This window comes from Prenolepis imparis, unplaced genomic scaffold, assembly GCF_030444845.1.
Source record: "Prenolepis imparis isolate NDT839.2.m4 unplaced genomic scaffold, iyPreImpa1.0 SCAF_4, whole genome shotgun sequence".
NCBI classification, from domain to species: domain Eukaryota; kingdom Metazoa; phylum Arthropoda; class Insecta; order Hymenoptera; family Formicidae; genus Prenolepis; species Prenolepis imparis.
The window spans coordinates 19207674-19234713 of NW_028141162.1; the positions used below are offsets into that span (position 1 = coordinate 19207674).

Below are 27040 nucleotides of genomic sequence, written 5' to 3' on the forward strand. Positions count from 1 at the left end.
AATTTTGATTTAGATTCACGTGTTCTGTGTGGTGTTTCTAACGCGGTCTTGTAAAGTTCATCTATTTCGTCTTTGTCCGTTGTGCTTCTAGTCCCTTTACTCATTCCTATTCCCAAAGATCGCACATTTCAATCCCGGACGAGCCCCCAATTAAACGTATGTTACGTCCTGGCCTGCACGAAGGAAAGGCCGCTCGAAGGTCGTAACAGCGTTTTCCCGAAATCGGAGTGATTTCGGGTCGAACGGACTGTCTGGCCCTTTTGCAGGTCAACGACTGGATAGTCGCTTTTACCTGGCTTATTTCAGGGGTCCGTTCGTCGGTCCTTTTCGGTAAGGGAATTAAATCCCTTTTACGCGGGATAGGACCTTGTGCGATCTCGGGGGATATATGAAGGAACGCAGGGGTTTAAATAAGACTTTAAATTCGCGTAATGTAAATAATTATCATTTATTCAAAAAAAAATAAAATCTTAATAATATTCGGAGAATTAGACATTTGAATTTGTGGACATGTATAAACAATTATATATGAGTGTGTGTGTAACGTTGATGTGCTATGAGGCGGTTGAGGATTCGCGTTGGCTTTTGATCGTCCCGTTTCAATCGGAGAGCGCGTTTCAATGCTCGACGGGCAGCGATTTCCACTACTTATTAAGTTTAGTCGCGATTCCGGGGATTTATTCACTTCCGTGATCGTAGAAGAATGAAAGTACTCACTGTTGGCTGTATATTATTTGGTGAGCGGGTTGGCAGCTATAGGTTGATCCTCAGGATCGATGATTCCTTCGAGTGGTGTGGGCGAAGGTGTAGGTTGACTGATAGCTGGTTGTTGAGCCTCGATGGTCACAATGTATGTTTAATGCGAGGATCCAGAAGTGTGTAACTGCCACGATGTAGGCGGAATTAATAGTGCGTTCTTGGAAGATTCGCTGCTTTTATACTATTCGTCTGCCCTTCCTATAGGGCAAAGGGCGTCCTCTTTTCTTGTGACTCATAGTCATACGTTCGGTGTTTAATCCCCTTTGCGCAACGTATTGCTTCCTTGTATGAAGAGTTCTTTCCTAATTCCGATCTTTGGTCTACTGATAGCGTGTGTCGATCGTGATATTTCAACATTACCTATGACTTATTGATCAAAGTGTAGGTTTCGTAATCTCACCGATCGAGTTGTTTCACAATCACTGTCTTTCTCCGTTTAATTCTTATAACTAATTTCGGTCTTATAATTAATATGTTCGCGGAACGCGAATCTGCGTAAATCGGGGAGGAGAAAAGAATCGTGCAGTCCACAGGACGTAACAGTATCAAGATAAAGATATTTTTATAATATAATGGATAATATTTAGATGAATTATTTTTTATAGTCATACAAATGTATAAATATTTAATTTCCATATGTTTATAATATATATTATATATAATATATATATAATAATGCATATATATTAATTACATATATATGATGTATATAATAATAAAATAAATTCTCTGAAATATATATAAAAAATATATATATTATTTATATCTCTAAATAAATATATGAATAATTATTTAATTGACTTAAACTTAAACGTTACATATGTAAAATTATATAGAGAGGAGGAAGATGGCCGCGGAGGTAGTGACAGGCGGAAAGTAGTGCTCCGTGTTGGGACGTGAAAAAGGTGGTTTGTTGGGTGAGATGGAGGAGAAGGAAATAAGAGACGGATAGAGGAATACAGGAGGAGTTGAGTGAGGTGATGGTGAGCGTGAGAACGAAGTAGAAAGGATTTTATGGAAGGTGGAATAATACGGAGCAACGGGAAGAAAGGACGAGGAGACGTGACGTGGCAGAGGAGATGAGAGAGAGGGCGCTGGACAGTAAGGAGAGGCTTAAGTGAGAGAAAGGGTAGATGGAGAGGGCGCCACGGAGGTTGCGGCAAGTAGAGAGTGGTTCGAGCGGTTCAGATGGAGACGGCGAAGGAAGGTGGATACAGGAGTGGAAGTGGAAAGAGGGTGCCACGGTATGATCGACACGTGCAGGGTCGATAGCGATCCAGCTGACAAATGTTTGGGAAGATTGGAAGAAGGTTAGAGAGCAGGTGGAAAGTGAGAGATAATGGAGATTAAGAAGAAAGAACGCTGATAGAGCCGGAAGTGGAAAAGAGGAAGAGATCTGAAGAAAAGTTAAGAGACGGTAGAAGAGAGGATACGGTGTTGGAGAGAGAGAAAGTCGGAAGATGGAATGGATGAAAGAGGGAGTGAGAGAGATAAAAGAGATGAGAGTGATAATGGAAAAGATCCTGAAGGTGATGGAGAGGAAGTCGGAGAGAGAGACTGAGGAGGAGGAAAGGAGAAGAAGAGTGGAGAAAAGGCTAGAGAGACTGGAGATGATGAAGAGGTTATGGAGGAAGAACGTGGAAGGGGATGAGAGATTGGAAGAGGAAAGGAAGAAAGAGAGGAAGGAGTGTAAAAAGAATGAGTCGGAGAGCGGAGAAGACAGGAGGTGGAGGGAAGCGGTAAGAGGAGAACGGATAAAAGAAGAGAAATGTGAGAAGAGGACGAAAGGGGGGGGGGAGAGAAGAAGAAGACAGAGGAAGAATTGAAAGAGAGCGGACGGAAGATGACCGGGATGAAGCAGTGCAGCGGAGGGAAGAGGGGAAAGAGAGAGGACAAAACGGAGGTAGAGGCGTAAGAGCGGAATCGGAGGAAGCAGAAGGTTAAAAGAGAGAAGAGGAGAAAGGGGGGAGGTTTTAAGGGTAAGAGGGCTTGGGAAAATGAAGGGGGAAAAGGGAAGGAAGACTGGAAAGAGGGTAGGGAAGGGTGGAGTAGAATGATTGTAAGGTCGACTAAGGCCAGGATACAGGGGAATGATGTATTTATGTGTGTGTTTGTCCGAAGAAGTTTCTGTTTAGATGAGAGATGCAATGGAAGGAGGGAAAGGAAGGGACGTAGGAGAGGAGACAAGACAAGGCAAGGAGAGGCTGGAGGTGAAAAGAGAGCAACAGGAGAAATGGGAGAAGGAAGGAGGTGGAGCGGGGAGGAACGAGAATGAGGATAATGGCTATGATATTCTGTGTGAAAGTATTGTATATGATAAAGGAAGAGAGGAGGATATAAGGGGTTTGGAGCTTCCCTAAAAAGCTTCTAGGCAAACCTCTAGAGGAAGCCGAATAAATATGACTATGACTATGTAAAATTATATAATGTAATAATTTCAAAATATTTATATACATACATATACATATATACTTTTACTCATTTTGTTATGATTGATCAATAAAACGCTTTGATTTGTAGCATTTCTAGCGTCTCGCAATCACAATTTTTGTTACAAACAACAACAAAGTATTTAAATATCTTTTGTAATTCTACCTTTACTATTTATTTATTAGTTATAATTAATATTATAACTAATTTATTGTAATCTCAATAATTACGAACGGTAAATATTGACAAAAGGGGATCCAGCCCCAATCACCTTGACCTTGACATATGTTGTCAAGGTCATAGGACTGAGTAACCTCCAACAAATTTTAACCGTCGCTTGTTGTTTAATAAAAAGTTATTAATAACAAAAATTGCAAAGAAAATATAAAATATCAGAAACGTATATGCACACACACACACACACACACACACACACACACACACACACACACACACACACACACACACACACACACACGGGGTTGGGGTGCAAGGGGGGCCTTTGGCCCACCCTCCCGCACCCTCCCTATCGGTAGGGGATGCATTGCGAAGAGTTCAATCACAATGGACACATGCTGTAAGTTGTAAAGCGAGGTCCTCCCTACCTACCGGCGGGGCGGGTGCGGGAGGGGGGCCGAAGGCCCCCCTTGCACCCCCCCCGTGTGTGTGTGTGTGAGTAGTATGTGGGCCACTATAGTGAGTCAAAACAAACCCCCACCACTCGGCCACTGACGCCAGAGGGGCGTGGCTAGACAGGGCTTTTCGATCCGTGATTGGTCGATCCGCTAATAGGGGTCATTAGGCCCAGGGCTTTGATAGACCTAACTATAGTGGCCCAGCACTCTGATTGGTTGGTTTTTGGGAAGAGAGTGGGAGAGTAGGCAGGGTTTTTGAAAAAAGCCGACAAAATGGCGATAAAATATCGTGGTATAGCGTAGCAGGCGTGGGGATTATGGCAACCCACCCCGTCTATGATAGGCTCTAATTATAGTGGCCCAGCACTCTGAGTGGTTGATTTTTTTTTTTTTTTTTTTGAAGAGTAGGGGGTGAGCAGACAGCGTTTCTGAAAAAAGCCGAGAAAATGTCGATAAAAAAAACGCGGTATAACAAAGCCGTCATAGAGCGGTTGGTCCCCGGTGATCGTGTATAGCGCTGAAAAAAGATAAATAAAAAACGCACTAATTTCGGCTGACCGTCGTTACTCGGCGTCGCATTGACGGGTAGCGTCGGCATCGTCGCTAATAAAGAAAACAAAAAGATATACAAAAAGTACATGCGGCTAGCCTCCGCTTTCAATTTAGGCTAATTATCGTCACCTCGGGTAACAAAAAGAGGCCTAATAGAAAACACGTGCATTCGAGTTCGCATTCTAGTGACGCTACGTAAAGGTTTTATTGCTGAAAAAAATAAAATTATTTCGAGGTAAAGGAAGAATAGAGAATGAAAATGTAAGACAATTTAAGGTACAAAATTTTACTTTATGGTAATATTTTTAAATAAAATCGATATTATTACATAAACATGATACATAAAAATATAATTCCTTTATAGCATATTACATTTAAAATAACAGGAATATGACACTGGATTTTATTTTTAAATTTATTGTTACAATTGCAGAGAATTATTACTAATACTATATACATATACTTTTTACAAAAATTTCCATTGCTTTCCTAATAAATATATAAAATACTTATATAAAATATTGAAGAAAATACGCGAGAAAAGAATTATTTCGATGATAAATATCCGTACGGAATCGAGTAACGGCTATTAATAAATCTACGTTTCACCAACACTGGTGCGCATAATTTCGACTCGTCCCGCGTTACAATTTCATGAAACGCAGTGCGTCGAATTGCGCTAAAACGTAAATTTATTGTAGTTTCATCTTATTCTTCGTTATCTTCTTGTTCTTTTTCTAGATTCTTTTCTCGCGCTAATTATAATTTTTTAATGCTATTAAAATTAACGCGCCGTGAGTTCTCGTAATTGAGGGTTATTCCCTTAACTTTACAGGTTTCATATACTCGACCCTCGGGTGTTCGCACGATGTAGGCGTAAAATTTTGGGCCACCGGACACGAACTCTTCGATGTAGCTACCGCGTCCGTAGCTCTCGAGTTCGTCGGTCATATCGCCTAGAAAATTACCCGTGTGAGGTTCAGATTCAGTCGGATCACCGGTGCTCGGATAAATACAGGAATCGGTATCGTAATATAACACGCGACGATCTAAACGCTCTAAATATTCGTATAAATTTAAACGTGCTTGCGCTGTCGTATATGCGGCTATCACTACGTTGGTTATCGGCGAGGGTATGACAGCCTCTTGTCGCAACCGCCACGAAACATATATTACCTCATCGTTTACAGGTAATATATCGGTTATCTCGTGCTCGGGACTTGTTAATAACAACATAAACCGCTGATGTGTCTTAACGACTTCGGTGTTTGGTAAATTGAATCGCTAGCCGAATTTACCCCAGAATGAATTCGGACAAAGCTTCGCGACCGAGCGTAAACCGGGATTTCGCGCGATGTTACGCTTATCGAGAACAATACCCTCGGTTTCCTCGTACTCCCGCAGGTATCGCTCTTTAGCGTCATCGTCCTCGCATTCGCCCGGCCACCCGCTTGCTTCCTGTTTAAGTTGTAGAAATGAGTTTATATATTCGGCGAACAATCCACCTTGCTGTGTTTCGTGATTATATTGGCTAATTTTATATTGCCAAATTTCATTTACTTTTGTCACGAGATAACCTTTTTTGATGGCCTTGCGTAATTCGCAGGTCACCCACGTGCCATCGAATTCGCGTTCGCTAGGACGCTCGTGCGTACACGACGTCTGCGAAAATGTTTCGCAGCAACTGCGACATAAGGCGAATAACAATTTTCCGTGCACGCGATACGGGAGTACTGGATGAAATAAATCGCGCGGTGAAAGTGCCGTGCAACATACGAGACTTCGACAGTATCAAAATCATAATTCGGAGCCGTTCCGATTAAAGTGGAACATTCATCGTCGACATAAATATCGGGATGGCCGATAGGGAAAGCACCCGTCTTCAATACATACGGGTACAAAGAACATACATCCACGTAACGTATTTTCTCCGCATCCGTGATTTTGTAAAGAGTCGCGATATTTCCCGTACGTCCACCGAAAAATGCGTCGCGAGGATCGAGCGGTGCTGTTTCCACCATCGAATGGCTCTCGAGAAATTCGCGCATCTCGCGATTGTCCCGCATTTCCCGATCGAAGGTACACTCCCACTTTTCTGTCACCAAATACCTCCGCTGTCGCAGTCGCCACGAGATCGCGAGAGTTCGTTCGTATCGCGAGTCAATCGTGTCTTTACGGTCCATAGCCAACGAAAGCGTTTTATCGCGATTTATCGGAAAGCACGATGTACATCCGTGCCAAAAGTAGCCGTGGAATTGCAGCACGCGACGTTACTCCCGTTTCCGATGTTTTTTCATAATAACCATCGACGAGTGTGCCGTTGATCGTACGATATTCGCGCGCACGCCCTGCATGGTTTATAGGATGACCGAGCTCGCGCTCCTTCCATACCAGCCACTGCAGAGCTTTACGCGAATACATGTTCGCTTTTCTGTATCCGCGGCTGGAATGACACCTATTGTATTCAAGTGTAAGAAGTTTTTCCGAAAAACTGTCATACACGTCGAAGCGATAGTTGTACATTCCTCGAACGGGCATACATTTCCGCGATCTATAAAAATTTTTCTAAACGCCATGCACGCTAGTCGAAGTATATCAACATCGGTACGGCAATATTGCACTATCTCGCGTTGAAAATCAAACACGGCGTTTTTTAGCCGCATGTCCGTGTGCCACGTGAGAAAGCGTTCGCGCTCTTTCGATTTCATAGTTTCGGGGGAGTAGTAATGTGCGGTGGGTAATGGTCCGACATACGATTGATTTTCGATAGTATTGAATAAATGCGGAAAAATGCCTTTATCCGGCGTATCCTTCAACCCGAAAGCCTTCGGTAAATCAGATAAACGCATCGGCATATAATTCACGCTATCGATAAACTTTGTACATCCAACCGTTAATACGACGATCTTTGTCCCGTTCAAAATCACTTTCGGCTCGAGATTGACGCAATTTTCTACAATATATTTCAAAATAAATTGAGCGTCGAACGCTTTCGCATTGTGTGCTATACATATGATCTGCTTGAAATATTTCGTCTTTCGCGTTGCGAAATCGACAAAATGTTTCACCGGATCGTTATGAAACACGAACTCTCGCACTCCGCACCAGTGACAACGCACTGACATATCATTGTTTTGCGCGCACACTTCGCAAATTTGTTGCGCGACGCAGAGTGTCGGAACGTGTATTTTTACGGACGTCGTACCTTCGATCGTTTCGTCCTGCCGCGTTTCAAAATCGTAAAACACGAATGCTACGCGTCCTTTTCTGCCTTCATATGCAAATTTGCTCGCTTCTTCGTTATCAATTGCGCTTTCTTGGCGCTCCTCGGCGGATATACCTAATACTGTCGACGCTTCTACCACCGAATGTGATGTCGACGACGATGATCCGGCGGAGGAATTAACGTCGCGACGAAGAGGTCTCATATAGCATAAATGATTTCGAGGTTGCGCCGAATGACATAATCTACAGTAAGAAACGCCGCATTCGTGTTTCGCTTTCGCTTTAACTACACAGCCGCATTCATCGCAAAATCGTATGACACTACAAACACTCGCGTGCGATCTACCGTCATATGATTTTTCCCTACGATGACGCTCGAAACACGATGCACCGTAAAACATCCGATTGCATGCGTCGCATTTTACGATTTGCGCGTCGAAGTAATCGCACGCTGGCACGGCAAAACAACGCGGACATTTATTTGAACACCGTTGACCGCTATCTCTATCGTTTCGAAAGCCTACGTTACACGCTACGCAATAATTACGAGAACCCGCGGCGGCTTTTAAATTTAGTACAGGGTTGAAATGACACGAATCCTCATAATACATATTATTTAGCCGATAAGAGAATTCGCGTCCGAGAGAAGCGAGTATCGCTGTGCCGTCGTAGAACGATTTCTCGCCGCGACCAAAAATACTAAAATTATATACAGCGATAGCGATATTATCAGCGAGATATCGCTGGAAGCGCTCGATTTCATGAATCCCGCATCCTTCTTCGGGTATTATTACACCAGCATTTTTTGTTAATTCTAACGCCCATTCGCGTTGTAACGCCGATTGCGGATGCCTAACTCTATTCCATTTATCGTGTAATTCTTCCGTACGTATGTTACCGTGTTCACAATAAATTTGTGCTACTACGAGAGAGCGCGGAAAACACAAGTTGTCAGAATTAGCTATTTCGATTATCGAGCGCTTCGCGATATTTTCACGCGTTAATGCGACACGCCCGCGACCCGAAGGAACAGCGATGTTGAAAATATGTACATTAAATTGTTCGGCGATATCGAGTCCTCCCGCGCTCTGCGCTACCGCGCTCACGAGACCCCAAATATCCTCGTGAGACAAGTCGCGCACCGGACGAAAAGATAAACCCGCGGGACCATGCGATAAATTCGGCGAATCGAACGATAATCCTACATAATCGCCCGGTTCACTCGAATTTGTCGCATACGCGTGAATTTCTCGAAACGCGTTTTCTAAGGAACGATAAATATCCCCGCCTTCGGGTAGCGGACGTATCGCGAAACTCGCTTCTTTGCCGATTACCCCGAATCTTCTAAATCGACGCGCATTTTCTCTAAGCAAAGTTATATAATTAAAATTATCGCTGACCTGATGTTGCTGTTGTCGCGCCTGCTGTTGCGAATGTCTATGCTGCTCCTCTTCCACCTCCTCTTCACCCTCTTCCGCCTCCGACGAAATATTATCCTGTTCATGCTCTTCCCTCGCGATTTCTTCTCCATTATTCTGCGAGTGCGATAATAATACTCTCTCAGGCGCGTCGCTTTGCTCACTTCCTCTACCTCCTCCGCCACTTTGTACTATTAAAAAAAGAAAATTGTTAAATCGAATATACATTACATAAAATACTAAGATATTTTCTTTTCTTTTATGCTCGAATTTAATCTTCGCGCAACTGCTAGTGTTATAATACAATGAGATAACTCACCTTTTGGTGGTAATCGGTGTATCTCGAGTAACGCTTCCCGCTCCCCCGCCGCTAATATTCCGGAGAATAGTTAACAAGCAACGAATTGCTAAAAATTTAAATCCGTTTAAGATTAAATTCGAACATAAAAATTTGAAAAAAGTAAAATAACTCCGTTACCTTCTACACGAGGATCGTATTCATCTTCTTCGTCCTCCTCGTAATTTTCTTCCTTCATTTGTTCTTCCTCTTCATAATTTTCCTCTTTCTCCTCCTCGCCTTCTTGCTCGTCTTCCTCCGGTTCCTCTTCCCGCTCCATTTCTACTATTTTAACATTTGAAATTTTGTTATAAAAATAATATATAATATATAATTTAAAAGTTTTATATTGCTTTGTATTTAAATTTTTGCAGAGCTATGTAAACTTATATTTTCTAAATATCGTCTTACCTTGTGTGAACACCTCGCTATCCGCTGAGCTTACAGCAGTTATAGAAGCGGCGTCGTCGTCGTCGTCGTCGACATTATTATTAATAATAATATCATCTTCGTCATCTAAAATAATATATTTATATATTAAGATTACTAATTTTTTATATTTTAAAAATATATTTTATTATTTTTTAAAAAATGTTAACTTACTAGATATATCGATAACAGCAATCGGCAAGTTTTCCGGCGGGTGTATTCGTGCTCTTCCTGAAAATATTTAATTTTTTATCAGTAACTCCTATTTTACGAATAATTATTATATATGTTTAACGTTTGTAAACTTACGCGAAGGTCCTGCCTCGGGCTCTTCTTCCGCTCTGCGTCTTCGGGTGGGGTGTACTGTGGCTAATTTTACAGGAGTGTTCCTCGCTACGAATAATTAATAACGATTAAAAATTTAGGCTTATAATATAATTACTGTTTCATATTTTTTCTCATCGAAAGGAATAAAATAATTACCTGTTAATTGTTTTCTTTGATAATCCGCCAGTAGATAGGCTGCATATCCACCCACATCTTCTTCTTCGTGTTGAAAAGCCTCACGCATTAATATTATTTCAGCGGCGGCGTTTAATAATTCTCTATCGCCGCCGAAATGCCCCAATCTATATAATACTCCAAGTAATGAATTGGAGATCAAGCCCGCGAATTTTCTAAAAATATTATAATTATTACACGGCTCTTCCGTCAGCCGTGATAAATACGACGCGGCATTTATCGTCGGTGACAAATTCGCGGCCAAAGTTATGCATTCAGAAATTAACTTTTTCTGAGCTGCCATTTTTTATTTGCACTTAACGTTTGCACTCACAACACTAACGCGATATGTCGAAACGTGTACGTCCACGAGACTGAGTAGCTAGGACGATGTCAAACTCAAAATGTGCATTTTCTATTACGCTTCGGAGAATTTATACTTTATATCCACGCCTACCAAAAGAAAGAAGGCGTCGAAAAATTCAACATTTTCTTCGTTTATATTTTAAAAGAGTGGGAGGTTCGGACAAATTTTCAATTCTCCCGCTAGCGCTTATTTTGTTTTTCGAAAAGGAGGCGGACATAGAGCATACGCACATTTCTTAGTCTACTTTACTTACCTATCGAATGGTGCTTTTCTTAACAACTAGGCGTGGCTGAAAAGATTTTTAGTTATTTAATTGGCAAACGTCGATTTTCTTTCCGACGAATATTCTAGATGGTGTTTGAGTTTTACAACTATTTTCCTAGCCGGGTCGGGGAAAATCATAAAATCATTTTCTCTTATTTCTTCAGATACAAAAAATAGTTGTATAGAGTATAAGCCTGCTTTTTTTTATCCCATCATATAATGTTACGAGGTCTAATCGCCTTGCTTTTTCTTGTCCGCAAACATTTATTTTACTTTTTATTACAGGGTTTATTACAGAGGATTATTAAACGCTATTCTTCGACCTAATCCGGCGTGTTCGAACTCGCAAATCCTTATTACTATATTTTAGAGCAAAAAATATTTTCAAATCAAATATAATCTCTCACGCGTTTTCTTTTTGTTTAATGCGATTTGTTTAAACATAATTCGATTTTACATAAAAAATTAATTTTCCGTTTATTCACTTACGTACACAAATTTTGTTGTCCTCTTCTCTCGTGTTACACGATCTCAAATCTCATCTCTAGAAATTTCTAAATGTTTCTAGAAGTTTTTTATTTACACAGGACTGAACATGAAAAATCCTGATTTTTCACATATAAATTGTCTTCCCCACTTTGATTTATTCAATTTTTGCGAGAGAGGGAGATTGGCAATATAAGCACGTCGACAAATCGCTCTTCCGTATTCATTCGAATTCGAACGTACAAAAACATAAGTTTGTGCTACGAAGAAAGAATTCCACGTGATTTCGCCATTTTGCTGCGTGTCGTAACTATTCGTGTCGTTTTACAAGTGAAAACAATGGCCACACGTAAGGAAGTAACTAATTTTGCGAAATCTGAACGCGATCGCAATATTCGCAAGACGGATAACAACGACAACATCGACATCGATAACGCCGGAAGAAACGAGCAACGTTATTTATTGTTATCTACAACGTATGGACTTAATTCTTCGCACACTAAGAAGATACACATTGGTTTGCAATCGGGGAACGACGGCGGTGGCTTTGTACCGATTGTTAAATTATCAGGCAATTATGCCGATGGAATTTGCTTCGACGTCGATACGTGGCAGAAGTTTCAAGCCAATATGGAGCATATGAATCTATACTTGAATGAGACTCAAAAGATTAAACCTGATCCCATTATTATCGGGAATATTTCGATCAACTTCACTACTGCTTACGGAGCGAGGGCTGTACTGGTGACATACAAGGAAAACAAGGATCATGTTGCGAATGATAAGGTGGAAGAAGAATCGCAGCCGCCGTTGAAGAAACGAAAAACTTACGCCGTTGCGATAGTGATGCAGAAAACTACTTTCCTCGGCTTGGAAAATATTAGAAAATGCGTGGATGCGCATTTGACGCAGTTAGTTTCTATAGTCGATACTGTTAATGTAACTGCAAGATATTTAATTAACGAAATAGAATTAAAACTTCCCTTGTCTTACATTGATCGCGAAATTATAAAACTTACTGTCAAAGGCAATTATCAGGAAATTGCACGTAATGTACAAACGCAAATAAATAACTTAACATTTTTAGATGTTTACTTTGACATTGTATTTGTAGAATTACTTTCGCTTCGATTTAATGAAATTGTTCATATTATTTTGCTAAAACGCGAATCTTAATTTTATAAAAAACAAAAATTATTATTAATAAATGAAATTGTTTCTATCTTCAATCAGAAAATTTTCTTTTATCCTCCTTATAATATTGCCTCCTTGTGCCTACTGCGAGCGTAGAACATTGCGACGTAAATTATAGTTTGATCCTCGAACGTTAAACGAGCTTATCATTTCCGTCACGAGTGAGCGGCATGGAGAGCACCGCGTACATAAGCTCATAAGTAGCGGTGCTCGGAGAAAAACGCTGGCGCGAGCGCATCTCCGCGGAAACGCTTACTCGCGTCGCTCCTGCGGCAACGTATCGGCTAAATGGGCCGTGGTGCTCTTCGCTCGTACGCGTGTAAGAAAACGCTAGCGCGAGCTTGCGGCCGCCGCGGATGTGGCCCCCGAAACGCGAGGATAAGCTTATGACACGGACAAAACCACCTCTTCAATATTTTAAAAATATATGCGACACGCGCGTACGTTTTTAACACGCACACACACTCGCACACACACACACGCACACACATACACGCACATACACAATAGTTACTAAATCGCATGCGTTAACTTTTTCATTTATGAACTCGTGAATAGAACCTAAATTAATCATTTCGCGAAATGGACGTACGATGGAAACATCCGTGGATGTCGATCGTCTGCGGACCTACGGGATGCGGAAAAACAATTTTCGTGAAAACTTTTCTTCGTCATTTATCCGGCATGTCCGATGTTCGATTCGAGAGAATTTTATTTTATTACGCCGAATAGCAAGATGCGTAACGGCGCCTGCAGTGCGACACGAGTAAAAATAAAGAAGAAGAAACAAACGATGTACACGCACCGGCATTAATGGTGTCCGGCGTTAGATGTGTGCGAATACGTGTATGACAGCTGAAAGTCATACGCACACATACGTAACGCGACATACGTGTTATGACTTTCGGCTGTTATACACGTATTCGCACACATCTAACGCCGGACACCATTAATGCCGGTGCGTGTACATAATAACGCATACGGTGATACTTTGCTAAAAATAAAGAAAAATATAATCGAATTTCGCGAGGGGTTACCGCGTCCGGAAGATTATTCAAACGATCCGCTATCTCCAAAATTAGTGATAATTGACGATCTTATGAGGGAATCGTCATCGTGCGACGCTATCGTAGATCTATTTACCAAAGGAAGCCATCATAAGAATCTTAGCGTTATACTCATCTCGCAAAATCTCTTCCACCAAGGTCGCGGACAACGCGATATATCTCTCAACGCTAATTATATAGTAGTTTTCAAAAATCCGCGCGATCGTGCTAAAATTCGTCATCTCGCGCGTCAAGTATATCCCGACGATCCGAAATTTCTGGAAGAAGCATACTACGACGCTACTTCGCGACCTCACGGGTATTTATTGCTCGATCTGAAACAATCGACTCCAGACGAATATCGATTTCGCACGTGCATTTTTCCCAGCGATACGTTGCATTACGTCTACATTCCTCGTAGATCGATTAGTCGAGCAGTAACGGAGGACGTATAAAAGGTCAGCATTTACATGCGAGACTTGTCAGTTGCGCAACTTTAGCGTAATGGTAACACGCGGAAAAAGACAGCAAAAAGAGACGTCGACGACGTCAAAAAATTCATCCGACGACGCGATAAAAATCGCCATACGTTCCATCGGTGAGAGAAACGGCTGCCTTTTGAAAACTCTATATTATCTGAAGAAAAATCAAAGAGCGTCGTTCTTACGTACCGCCGACAATAATCTCATAAAGTGTATTCAAGAGTGTATTTATAATACTCTTAAAGGTAACGTGCCGCTCAATAATCACGAAAAAACACGTTTAGTCAAGCATAAATCTATCCTTCGACGCGTCGCTGCAAAACGCGGCAATTGGAAAACCAAGAGAAATCTGTTGGTTCAGCGCGAAGGTTTTTTGCCCTACCTTATTGCTCCTTTGCTCAGCGTTGTATTATCCCGGTTTATCGGCGAGTAAAAAAAATACAACTCTGCAAATATTTGGTTTTTCCGTGACTAGAAAAGAAGTAATAAAAAGATTTGAAGCGTTCTCGTTCGCCATATAGAATAATGGACAGAGCAAAAAAAATGGTACTGATTTATACGGAAAATCTTGAAAGAATGCGACAAACGCAACATTATCAACAACAACCGGAAATAGCGAAGACTACAACAATGCTGGATAACTCGCCGAAGAAAGAAAATACAATGATATCGAATGAGGAAAATGCTAATGATAATAACACCGTACGAACTCCTGGAACCTCCTTATCGCGACTCGACCTCGATGAAGCGAAAGATGGAAATTGTATAAAGAAGTACTTCAGCGTTATCTTCACTTTGTTCGAGAAACGAAAAGACACATACGCAATGATTAGCGCAACGATACGAGCAATAATGCCGAAGACGCTAGTAATGTTGACAATGACGGGGGCGAAGACGATCAGGATAAAGATACCGAGATGCCCTTGGATGACGAACTTATGGAAATACAATCTTATGGAAATACTTCAATCAGCAGTGATAATACGGTTAGCGAAAGTAGTTTCGGGAAGAAACGTGCACAATCAGCGGAAAAAATCAAAGAAATACTCAACAGCGTGCCGCAAACTTATCGTTCCAAAGCAAACGCCTTATTGAAATATTTGTTAGACACCCCGTCATCGAAAATTAGTTGGGATAAACGCGGACTCGTGACTATAGACGGCGTCGTTGTAGCGGGATCGAATATTAGCGATCTTATAAACGACGCGATACGCGAGAAAAAAACGATAAAAGCAATCGGGAGATTTTAGTTTGCGCAATTACTGCGCGACATAGGTACACCCACCAATCTTATAGGGAATCGCGATTTATTGACTACGTCCGCACGTAGATCCCTGCGTATTGAGAAAACGTTACCGCGTGGAAGCTCCACTCCGAAAACTTTACTGTCGCGTTCAAAGTCATACGGTCGGGAGTTAAACGAGACCGAAGGAGACACGGTGTTTTTATCCGCTACTGACGACAACGACGATAATAAAACATTAGTGCCGAATTCTTCGCCTAAGAAAAAGAAGGGTTTATTTCGCTGGAGTAAACTCGAATAATGGAACTCGAAAAATTGTATTACGTTCCTTCGCATTACGCAGGCTATTCCGCGACGGAGAATTTATCTCGAGCTGCTAAACCAAATTTTACGCGCAACGATGTCGTCGAATGGCTTAAATCGCAAGATGCGTATACGCTACACCGACTAATACGACGAAAATTTCCTCGTTTACATTACAACGTGACAAATATCGACGATTTATGGGAAGCAGATTTGATCGATCCTCGTAATCTTAAGAGCTAAAATGACGGATATTCTTATTTGTTGATAATTATAGATGTCCTTAGTAAATTCGTTTGGGTAGAACCTTTACGCGACAAAACAGCTACCTGCGTGACAAAAGCCTTTCAGCGTGTACTTTTGAAAAACAAAGATCGCCAACCTGTTTATCTGCAGACGGATAAAGGTAAAGAATTTATAGCGCAGCCTGTACAGAAATTCTTAAAAGAAAAAGACATTCGTTTTCGCGTAGCCCGTAATCCCGATGTTAAAGCAGCTGTAGTGGAGCGATTTAATAGGACGCTCAAGGAACGTATGTGGCGTTATTTTACACATAAATATACGCGACGCTACATCGATGTTTTACAGGATATCGTTCGCGCTTACAACCATACTCGTCATACCTCTATTAAAATACAGTCCGCAGCCGTTACGCGGGAAAATGCACGCATCGCGCGTGAAAATATGAATCGCCGATGGAAAGACGACAACGAGAAGAAATAGAATCGTGGCGATAAACAAAAGGCTAAATATAACGAGGGCGATCACGTGCGTGTCAGTAGGGCAAAAGTAGTCTTTGAGAAAGGATACGAGGCAAAGTGGAGCGAAGAAATATTTCGAATTCGCCGCGTTCTCGAATGGAGAAAACCACGCGTATATGAATTAAACGATTTAGCGGGTGAGGATATAGACGGAATTTTTTACGAACAAGAATTAACACCAGTCAATAAAGATTTGCAAGAGGAAGAATTTATCGTCGAGCGGGTAATAAAAAGCAGGGGACGTGGCAACAATAAACAATTACTAGTTAGTTGGCAAGGATATCCCTCCAAATTTGACTCTTGGATAACCGCTTCAAGTTTAAGATCTTTGAGTTAAAATGAGGTAAGAAGAATTTTACACGATTCTCCCGAGCAACAGTAGCATGCGTAACCTTTCCGGAAAATACAACCACATGTTTCACCACTGAATTACCCCAGCGTATAGAATTACACGGACGTTGGGAAGTAGCGCTCACGGATCAGTTTCTGTGTAGTTTTTTACATATACGAAATAATGAAGGTTTAATCAGATTCATCGATATTAACGAGCGCGATAAGGCAGTTAAGGCTATGAAATCTCAGGTACCCGCGGGTCTTTACTTAAGTATGCGCGATATTATCGAGATTGTGAATTACGCCGCTAAATCTGTCGATTCACATATCGTTTGGCATTTCAACGTCTTCATGGGTGGTAAAGTTTTCATGAAACTTGCCTGCGAAAAAAATAAATGTAGTATGACGCATTATGTAAATTTTTCCGACAAACTTCGCCGCATACTCGGTTTTGATATACACATCAAGCGCAGAGATCTTGTTCAACTCGATAGCGAACCCACTGTACCATCTCCGTTACCCGCGTGGTTTTATAATGAAATCGATATCGAAATGTACAATAACTACGAAAAGCTAGTTAAAATCGAAAGTAGTTCCGTTATACCCGACGTTTTACCTTCATGGGTATATGATGAAGAGATGCATTCTCTGCTATTTTACGAACTCACGCACTTTCGTATGATAATAGCCGACGAGCCGGGTAGTTTGTTGCGAGGTAATCCCGACAAACTCTTTGTCTATTGCGACATTTGCGAACCTTACATTACCGGTGATGTATAATCTCCCCTTCTTCGAATAGGCGCGCTTGACTCGCGAAATGATTACGCGTTCGCGTCAACTCAGATAAGACATTTCTCGCCCGCTCAATACATCACGCTGCGTCAAACGTGTTTCCGTACGATCGAAATAGATATAAGAGATCAGCTGGGTCAAAGTATACCATTCGAATTCGGGACACTGACGGTGATATTGCACTTTAGACGTATCGAATAGATATCGTAAGAATACTCGGTGTTTATGACAGAGAAAACGAGAAAGAGAAAAGAAAAGAAAAAAAAATTTGTTCGTTCGTTCTCTGTTGATGGATTATTACTCGACGTATTACGACGAATTACAGAACGGAGGAGCTCGCGGTGGTGGAATTCCACGAGTTTTCGTCGGATCGCCCTATCAACGAGGGCACGGTATCGGGAGTTTTCTCGGAGGATTATTCAGGCGCGTGTTGCCTTTTTTAGGTACTGCTGCGCGGGCTGTGGGTAAAGAAGCTTTACGCGCGGGCGTTAATATAATCGATGATGTAGAAAACAATACTCCGTTTAAGGTAGCGGCTAAACATCGCTTTAAAGAATCGCGTAACAATCTTAAAAGACAAGCTAAAGAAAATATAACTAGCCTCATGAAAGGTTCGGGATATAAATCGGATGCGAAAATGCACGTAGCTCATTTTCCCTTTGTTGGACTTGACACGCGCATCGTTAAACGCCGCCGCTCGAGTAAGAAAAGTTTATCGAAAAGCAAGACGAAAAAGAAGACGAATACAAAATCATCGAAGAATAAGAGGAAGAAAGCACGTACGACGGTAAAAAGACTTAAGACGACCACGAAACGACGTAAAATCGACAAGAAACGTACCGTATCCGATATATTTTCTTAATCTATTTTAATTTACACGCATTTAACCGCGACGAGGACAGCGACGACGAAACAATTGTCGGAGAATAAGTATGTCTTTTCTTCACACACATTCGAGCGAGTGTTTAAAGACTGAACTCGATCTCTTTTCCCTGCAGCCCACACAAACTAGTATCGAGAGTTCACAATGGATTCATTACAAGCCCGTGACCTCTCTCTCGGACGATTCACCGTTAGAATTCGTCGTCCCCGGTCACGGAGAAGAATATCTAGATCTCACGCATACTCTGCTGAGTCTTCGCGTACGCGCGAAATCGAGCGACGAATCAGCGGCTCGAGCTCCAACAAGCGGCACAACAGCAGATACCGCCGTAGGTCCCGTAAATCATTTTCTTCATTCCATCTTCAATCAGGTCGACGTGTATTTCAACCAAAAGCTCGTGTCGCCTCCAAACAACGCTTACGCGTACCGCGCGTACATCGAGGCATTGTTAAATTATTCTTCACCCGCAAAAACTTCCCATCTAACGTCATGTCTATGGGACGCAGATACACCGGGTCGCATGGACGAAACGCTGGAATCGAAAGGCAATACCGCTCTCGCGAGACGCGCCCATTACATTCGCAACGGGCGAGCGATAGATCTTATAGGACATCTCCATTGCGACGTTTTCAATCAAGACAAATTCTTAATTAACGGAGTGGAAGTACGACTGAGACTCGTCCGCTCGAAAGATTCATTTTGCCTCATGGAAAGCAACAGCGCGTCAAAAATACATATTCTCGATGCCAGCTTGCTAGTGAGAAGGGCGAAAATAAGCGCCGGAGTGTTACTCGCGCATGCTCGAATGCTGAGTAAAGTTACAGCTAAATATCCGCTTACGAAAGTCGAGGTTAAGACATTCACGATTCACAGCGGTGTTGTGGGCGAATCATTAGATAACGTAATACTCGGACAACTACCGAAACGAATAATAGTCGGATTTGTTAATAATAAGGCATTTAACGGAGATAGAAAATTAAATCCGTTTAATTTTAAAAATTACGGGATAAATTTCTTCTCTCTGTACGTCGACGGCACGCAAATTCCTAGTAGGCCGTTACAACCGGTTTTCTCGCCGGAAGAACCGCTTTACGTCGATGCTTATCAAACGCTCTTCTCGGGAACGGGCATCCATTTCTTAAACGAGGGAAATTCCATAAGTAGAAACGATTATTCCAAGGGATACACGCTTTTCGCTTTTGATCTCACACCCGATTTGTCCGCTAATTGCGCCGGGCATTGGAATCTTGTGAGACACGGCAGTTTACGATTAGAAGTACAATTCGAAAAAGCGCTCACCGAGACAATTAACTGTATTGTTTACGGCGAATTTGATAATGTAATAGAAATAGACTCGTCTTGTCAAGTCATCGTCGATTTTTCCGGTTAAATTTTTTATCGCGGCATTTACATGTCTCTCGTCGCAACGTACGATTAAAAATTTTTTGTATTTTTCTTATCCCCGCTCTCTTCCACTTCCACTCGCCGACGCGTTTCATGAGAAGAAAAACTTATAATGTAACAAAAAGAAATATCAGTTTCCTTCGAGACGCGTTCGTCGACGGTTCGTGAAAAACATAAACCTCGCCAACGAAAGCGTATAAGTTTTTCTTCGCAATATGGATATAGTCATTGACATTCAAGGCTTCCGCGATGCGAGCGAGAAGTTTCTTCCTAAGGAAGTCGCGGTTGTCGCGATTGACGCACCGATCGTCGACCATTGGATTATGATACCGCCCTATCCGTTCGCTGAATTACCCGAAAAAGTATGACGACAAAACTGCTGGCTCGCACGAAATTATCATGGGATCGAATGGTTCGATGGCGAGGCTAATCCAAAATATTTTACGCGGCATTTACGTGAAATTATAAGGCACACGCGTCACATTTACGTTAGAGGCAGAGAAAACGCACATTACTTGCGAAATCTACTTTCCAGAGAGATATATAATTTGGAAGGTATCTCTCCAGCATTCAAAAATCTATTGTCGGAGGAAGAGTGTGGACAATATTGCGCTCATCACGGATTTCGACAGATATTTCATTGCGCCTTACATAACGCTTACAAATTGAAACGCTGGCTACTCGATCAAAATAATACCGGCAGCAGCGATACTCTCAGCGTTAGTTAGCCCACTACTTGTAGTTCTCCCGAAAATTATCAATTGAGTGACGACGACGACGACGACGACGATGATGATGGCTACGAAAGCGTGAAAACTGACTGCGACAAGGATTACGCTGCTAGCAACATAAATGTCGATCCCGTTCTAATTCGTAATATTCAAACTCAAACGGATAATATAATAGAGACAAAAAATTTGTCAAGCGTCGAGCAGTCAATTAAAAAAGAAGAAGAAAAAGAAGAAAGATTTGCGAGATTTGAGAAATAAAAACCGAAGTTATTCAAATAATACCAGGATCGACGCGTTCGTCTTTGTGTCGAAAAAATGAACTCTTGCGAAATTCTACGAGCATTGCGCCATATCGATGCCAAGCATGTGGGTGTCTATCCCGCCGACAAAGTTCCGAGGGTGTGGACGAGGTCGACGGCTATCGTCGCTAATACAGACGATCATAAACGACCTGGAGAACATTGGGTCGCCTTTTTCCTCGATGAACACGGAACAGGCACCTACTTCGACAGCTACGGAATACCGCCTCTGGAGCCCGGATTTCTCCTTCGTCTTCGACGAAACTCAATCATCCATCGATGGAATACCCGACAACTACAAGGATTTTTCTCACAAACTTGCGGACAATATAGCTGTGTATTTCTATATTACATGTCTGTTGGTTACGATCTTAATCAATTTCTTACTCTATTTACCGAAAATTGTGAACACAACGATCGATTAATCGTACATTTATTTCGCAAAATCTTTCTTCGTTGAAATAAGAAACGTGTTAACGTAGTTGCTAACCGATATCATATTTAATTCAGTAATTTTAATAACATACTTTATGTATCACTTTTAACTTTATGTATTTGTAATATCAATATATATGAAAAATTTATAATAAATGTGTGTGAAACTTTTTTACTTGAATTCTTTTATATTTTTCCCACATCTTCTACCCTTTACCTTATAGCGAAATAGAAACTCGATCTTTTTAAAAACTTTAGCGTAATTTACGGTCTCGGCAACGACATTTGTCTAAATATTGCGTCTCAGTCTCCGATGCCCGAACATATTTAGTTTTATAACCCGCCCATTGTCAGCGAATGCTACCCTTCCTATTTGTTCCTACGTATCGTTTACTAGAATGCGAACTCGAATGCGCGTGTTTTCTATTAGGCCTCCTTTTGTTACCCGAGATGTCGATAATATCCGACAACGCGGCGCTGAAGCGATTAGCCGAAATTGTAAGCGGGCACGGGTGGAGTTCCGAATAGGTGAACCCTCCGATTTTTTTGAAACTACACTATTTTTTGTATTTTTGAACGCTGATTACGAATATGATAATGAAAATTTGCGACAATTTCATTTTCAAGGTCAAAACAAAAAAACTGAAAAAATATAACTTTTTAGATATTATTTCGATAAATATTGGTGTAAGAAAAAAATGTTTCAAATAAAAGTTATAGTTCTTGTAAAAATACATCATTTATGTTCTATACATTTTTTGCGTAAAACTGAAAGTTTTCGAGAAAATCGATGTTAAAAACTAAAAACGGCGGGTGAAGTTCCGAAAAGTGCTCACCTCTGATTTTTTTGAATCTCAGTATTCTTACGTATTTGCACTGATTACGAATATCATAGTGAAAATTGGCGCATCTCTCATTCTCATAGTGAAAATCATGAAAAACCCATAAAAATTTTTGATCTTACAGAGAAAAACATTTTATGTCCTATTAATTTTTACCGTACGAGTGATAGTTTTCAACAAAAACGATGGAATCTAAATCTTATATCTGTTCTCCCATCTAAGCATGTACTTTGCAGTACATATACGATTCCACATGGGTTTACAACTTTCCACGTAGAGCGAGGTTCCACGCAAACCTATTTGTCTAGTTTTTCGGTAGTTGGGCCCCCCGCAGGGGGGCGGAACCAACTGTTTCCACGCATACACTTTTCCACGCGAAGCGAGGATCCACATGGGTTTGCAACTTTCCACGCAGAGCGAGGTTCCACGCAAACCTATTTGTCTAGTTTTTCGGTAGTGGTGCCCCCCGCAGGGGGGCGGAACCCACTGTTTCCACGCATACACTTTTCCACGCGAAGCGAGGTTCCACATGGGTTTGCAACTTTCCACGCAATCCCAATGTTTCCACGCATACACTTTTCCGCAAAAAATTTATAGAACATAAATGATGTATTTTTATAAGAACTGCAACTGTTATTTGAAACATTTTTTTGTTACATCAATATTTATTGAAATAATGTCTAAGAAGTTATATTTTTTCAGTTTTTTTGAGTTTTGACCTTGAAAATGACCTTGTCGAAAATTTTCATTATCATATTCGTAATCAGCGTTCAAAAATACAAAAAATAGTGTAGTTTCAAAAAAATCGGAGGGTTCACCTATTCGGAACTTTATCCCAAAAATCAACCAATCAGCGTGCCGGGCCACTATAGTTAGAGTCTATCATAGACGGTCGGGGTGTCATAAACCCCCACGCCGGCTTCGCTATACCTCGATTTTTATCGCCATTTTGTCGGCTTTTTCCAAAACCCTCCCTACTCACCCTCCATCTTTCCAAAAAAAATCAGCCAATCAGAATGCTGGGCCACTATGGAGAGAGCCTATCAGAACCCTGGGTCTAATGACCCTAATAAACAAATAGACCAATCAGCGATCGAAAAGCCGTGTCTAGCCACGCCCCTCTGGCGCCAGCGGCCGAGTGGTGGCGGTTTGTTTTGACTCGCTATAGTGGCCCATATCTACTAGAAGATTCAGATATTTTCTCTATAATATAATATAATAATGACTATTATATTATACATCAGATTGTATCACACATTAAGCTGAAGATGGTCCAAAAAAGGACCGAAACGTTCTAAAGAAATAAAGAATAAGTATACAAAATTTTGCGTTCTTATTTCCGACGCACCGGCTCTTATTAGCCTATTCCTTTAATCCTTTATTCGAATATAACTGAGCCTTATCTCTATCAAAATATTCTTTTTTTCCTCAATAAAACCTCTTAAATTCTTTTCAAAAAAATTTATAACATTTTAGACTTAAAAACAAAATTTTGTAGCTATTGACGCAGAGGGGATTCAGATATTTTCGATATTTTTAGACTATTTTTCGATTTTTTTTTTCAATTTTTTTTTTAAATCGCACTTTTTGGTATTTTGCACTATTCCGATCTATAAAATAAGTATTTCCTTTTTTATGGACCACATACTAATTATGTGAAAAAAGTGGCCGTCGTTAAAATCGACCAAAAATATGAAAAAATGTACTTTGTGTGATGCGAATCAAAAGTTGAAATGGGCATGATCTTCAAAATATGCTAGTTTTTAAGCTATGAGCCCACAGTTTTCAATTTTTTATCTAAAAATGAGCAAAAATATTACATTTATGGGCTCGTAGCTTAAAAACTAGCATATTTGAAGGTCGTGTCTATTTGAATTTCTGATCAGCATCACACAAAGTACACTTTTCCATACTTTTGATCGATTTTAATGGCGGCCACTTTTTTATATAATTAGTGCGTGGTTCTTTTCTTTTTTTAATTTATCAATATTTGTTCCGAAAAATATATTCAAAGAAAAAGATAACCACCTTATTATAATAATATTTTTTTTCAAGTTATAGATATTTGAAATTTTTAAATTCAATTTTTAAAAATTGTTTAATTCAAAAATCAAGAGATAAACATTTTTAAAAATTTATGGAAGCTACTTTCAATAGTTACAAAAACATGAAAAAAATGAAGCAAATAAAAAATGGACGGGGAAAAAAGTCATTGATTTGAAATGCCCTGCTATATACACATTTAAAACTCATTTTAATATTTCTAATACTAAATTATTATATTCCTAATTAATATATTCCTAATATTATATTATAATTAAATATTACTCAATATTTCGCGAACGACTGCGGCATCGTTCGGATAATGTTTCCGTAGCATTTCGTTTGGCACATAATGAGTACCTTCGAATTTACAGAAATATTTTCCAATTTCTACATTATTGATCCATTCTGAGGTGCAAATCGATATAACGCCAAAAATAGAAAAAATAAAATAAAAATAAAAAATAAAATAAAAAATGTATCATTCTATGTAATACAAATAAATATATCACAGAATAAAATACAAATATAACATAAAATAAAACATAATAATACGTACTTTGTGGCACATAACACAGGTCATTATCAAGTAACAAAACGTAGTATGGTTGCGCTTGCCAATTATCGATGTTATACAGGTAATTTTGACTTCTAAAGTAATACTGATTACAGTATCGCGAAGGATCCTGAAAACGTTCAATTCGGCATTCGTTGTGCCATCCTATTATGACACCAGCAATGTCTTTAATTATATTATGCTTATATATATGTCTATGTCTACCAGTCAATCCAATTGCATATTTTATATCAGGCGATCTTTATTCGTAAACTTCTTGATCTGATGGAGTGCATATTGACTGAAAAATTAACACATAATTAATGTCCCATACAGCAAATGAAACTAAAAGATAACTAGAGGATGTCTTTTTCAAGTTATCTTTTCGACAAAGTGAGAAGATGTCTAAAAGACATCTTTTGGTCTTATCGAAAAAGACATCGTAAAAAAGATATCTATAAGACATCTTTTATACGTATCGAAAAAGACATCATTAAAAAGATATCTATAAGACTTTTTTTAATGCTCTCTTTTTTGGTAAAATGAAAAAAAAATAAAAATATCTTTCCGACCAATCAAAAACATATTATATATTTTATATTATAATTTAACATATTATTAAACTCCATTACTCAATATATCGATCAAAAAGTAAAAACTGTTTTATCATGCGTGCTGCAAGTTCAACTCGTAGCCCCCTCAAGATGCGAACTGCGACTGGTCTTGATCTCTTTTGTTCCCGACCATCACGGAGAGAAGAGCAGGTGCGAAGAGCGATCCCGCATATTCTTCATATTCTAAATAAGGTAATTCTTATTTCTTTTAATATAATTATAAGAAATCTTTAAATAAATTATTAGAAAAAATAATTTTATACTTATACATATATATATATATATATATATATTTGTTTTTTTGCTAATAACTGATTTTTTGTAAATTATATATATTGAAGCAGAGGTTATGCTCGCGAAACGCCAGAACCTTTATTAAATATTAGATCTTTTGTTAATTATTAGAACATTACCAAAGAAATAAAAACTATTAATCTTTTAATTAATACTATATTTTAAGAAATTATATACATTTATATAATTCATCGGCACAAAAGAGTAAAACAAAAGAATACGGGTACTTTTCCGTTTTACATGCCGAACAGAGGACCGTCGTGCACTGTTGCCAGTTTCGAAACGCGCAACATGCCAACCGCTTGGCTACCGCTTTGCTTCTTGCCGCGCGGTAAGCGTTTCCGCGTCCTATGTGAAGAAGCCCTACGACTTGGCGTGTTGCGCGTCCCGAAACTGGCAACAGTTCCGTCGTGGCACAAAAAAAAAATACTTGTTTTTTGCAAAGTTGATTTCATACCCCATGTTCCGATATTACTGCCAGTACTGAAAATATATAATATACGTAACGTAAACTATAGATTTTCACTACTGGCAGTAATATCGAAACATGCCCATAATGTCACATTTATCGAACAACATTGTTATAATGCTTTATATTTTTCTAGGAGAGAACAGTGACGATTTCTCATCAATAATTTTGAGGATATCGGAGGACTGGTTGTACAGTGAGTGCAACGATAGAAAAAGTTGACTTCCCGCAAGTGATGTAAATAGTTGTGTGTTGTGTCAATACACTTTCGTGCTTATTCCAATCAAAACCAGGATATTGAAGAATATAACGGTGAGTACAATAAAAACAATATCCAGAAATTATGTAAATAAACTTTTGTATAATATCTGATTATTCTCTCAATATTTTGTATACAGTTTGTATTAATATATATTTGCATGCTTACTTGTTTTTCGCAAAGTTGATTTCATACCTCATGTTCCGATATTACTGCCAGTACTGAAAATATATAATATACGTAACGTAAACTATAGATTTTCACTACTGGCAATAATATCGAAACATGCCCATAATGTCACATTTATCGAACAACATTGTTATAATGCTTTATATTTTTCTAGGAGAGAACAGTGACGATTTCTCATCAATAATTTTGAGGATATCGGAGGACTGGTTGTACAGTGAGTGCAACGATAGAAAAAGTTGACTTCCCGCAAGTGATGTAAATAGTTGTGTGTTGTGTCAATACACTTTCGTGCTTATTCCAATCAAAACCAGGATATTGAAGAATATAACGGTGAGTACAATAAAAACAATATCCAGAAATTATGTAAATAAACTTTTGTATAATATCTGATTATTCTCTCAATATTTTGTATACAGTTTGTATTAATATATATTTGCATGCTTACTTGTTTTTCGCAAAGTTGAT

The 27040-nt window shown here is 39.8% G+C and overlaps 1 pseudogene; it reads left to right on the plus strand.

The window, feature by feature from the left end:
• The first annotated feature begins 20059 nt into the window (after positions 1 to 20059).
• LOC145935243 (uncharacterized) lies at positions 20060 to 20572 on the plus strand (annotated as a pseudogene).
• The last annotated feature ends 6468 nt before the right edge of the window (positions 20573 to 27040 follow it).